This window comes from Apis dorsata, unplaced genomic scaffold, assembly GCF_000469605.1.
Source record: "Apis dorsata unplaced genomic scaffold, Apis dorsata 1.3 scaffold_975, whole genome shotgun sequence".
NCBI lineage: Eukaryota > Metazoa > Arthropoda > Insecta > Hymenoptera > Apidae > Apis > Apis dorsata.
This window is the reverse complement of record NW_006264079.1, coordinates 7,399-9,214: the sequence shown is the minus strand read 5'-3', so window position 1 is coordinate 9,214 and position 1,816 is coordinate 7,399. Positions and strand designations below refer to the sequence as shown.

At 38.9% G+C, this 1,816-nt stretch overlaps 1 long non-coding RNA gene across 1 annotated transcript in view; it reads right to left on the bottom strand.

The window, feature by feature from the left end:
- Positions 1-1,093: 1,093 nt before the first annotated feature.
- Positions 1,094-1,816, bottom strand: part of LOC102675523 — a 3,021-nt gene continuing 2,298 nt past the window's right edge. The window contains exon 2 of the long non-coding RNA XR_422808.2: positions 1,094-1,422. This is a non-coding gene — a long non-coding RNA (uncharacterized LOC102675523). The remainder of the gene's footprint in view (positions 1,423-1,816) is intronic.

Here is a 1,816-nt window from a genome sequence, read left to right as displayed (position 1 = left end):
CTCTCCTGCCCCCGGCAAGTAAAAATAGAAACGAGCTGAAAACAGCTTTATCACTGGTATTCCCACGTCTGGAACTCGAGGACCTGTCAAACATCTACCACTTGCCGCGTGAGAGAGAATTCGATCACTAATCTGCTCCATTACTTCAACAATCCATGACATCATATTCCTCGATACTTTCAATATTTTTTTCACTGGATACATTTCTTTTAATTCTATTCAATTTATATGAATATGTACAAAGCGAATTCGTTTGTACAAATTAACGATCTACAATCAAAAATTTTATTCTTAATTATAATAATCATAAATATACTTTCTAATTATTTTTTTTAATTTACATTCAACGATCTTCGATAATGGAACACGAAATTGTTCGTTCGCAACGAAGCGAACGGTCAGAGAGAGAGAGAGAGAGAAAAAAAAAAGAAATAAAAAGAAAAGGAAAGTAAAAATATCGAATGTCCTAAAATTTGAAGGAAAACGCGGGGCGCATCCTCGCGGTAATCACACCTCGCTTCATCCCTTTAAAATTACTGTCCCGCGATCGATCGCGATCAAAAGATCGAACGATATCTCGGGTCGAAAAAATGCCCCTCAGATTGGCCGGTTCGCGTTTCAGGAATAGTCTGCAACAGGATAGTTAGTTATGCCGCTCCTCATATTATTATTTACGTAATTTTCCCTGATATTTTTTACAACTCAATTTTTTTAAAGGAAACGACCTCGAATAATTTGAAATTCATAAGAACGCGCAAGATGTAAAATTTACTCGAAAAAGAAAAATTCTTTCTTCCAATTATTTAACTTCTTAACGCCTGTCATCGAAAACCAATCAATTCTTCCCGAATAAAGACAACTGAATCCAAACTTTTATTAATCTAAGATAGATCAGACACACAGGTTACAGTGAACTATATTGATAAATTCAAAGGAAGATACCAATTGATATTATATTTCACATATCGAGGGACAATTCCTGTTGAATCAACATGAAGAGAGGGGGGAGGCAGAAATATTAATTACCCGACAATAACTCGATACTCACCCAAGAGGCGGGACCGATTGCAGAGTATTATCCAGATCCTGTGCCGGGCTGGTAGTGTATCGTTGTCCCGTGCTCGTCACACCTCTGGCAATCGTGGTCAGGAGCCAGATGGCAAGGATGAACGCCATTTCGTTCGTCATTTTGGCGGCCGGCATCATCGATTCACGAACGAGAAAACTGTCCAGCAGCGGGGTTCCGTCGCGTGTTACTCGTACGCTCGTCTCATGATCAATCGACGATCACACGCGGATAAACGAAGTCTCTCTCTCTGTCTCGAACGATTTCAACGCCGGATAGCGATCGATACCACGATCGGTTCCACGATCATGGTTCTCGATCGACTGGATGCTCGGTAATCTGACGCGCACGGGATTCTGTAATAGAAGCGTCTCCGTTCCAGAGGAGAGATTCTCTGAACTCGATTCGTCGGGGATCTTTGGGGTGAAAATGATCTCTTGCGTGAAATCCTCCTCCTCGTCTTTTTTTTTTTTAATTTGTGTGTGCGTATGTATGTGTGTGTAGGAAATGTCAAGAGTTATTGGAAGATCGACGAATCATTATGGAATTATTAGGGAATTATTATTTGCAAATATGGATGGAAAGTAAACGAATCTTTGGTATTATCAATGATTCTATTTACAAATGTTATTATTATAGGTGTGGACACGTGTAGTAGTCGTGAAACCTTTTTAAATTTTCTTTGCAAATTTGTTCGTATTCTCGAGGAAATAGTTACAAATAAAAACAAAAAATAATTATGGAAAATTG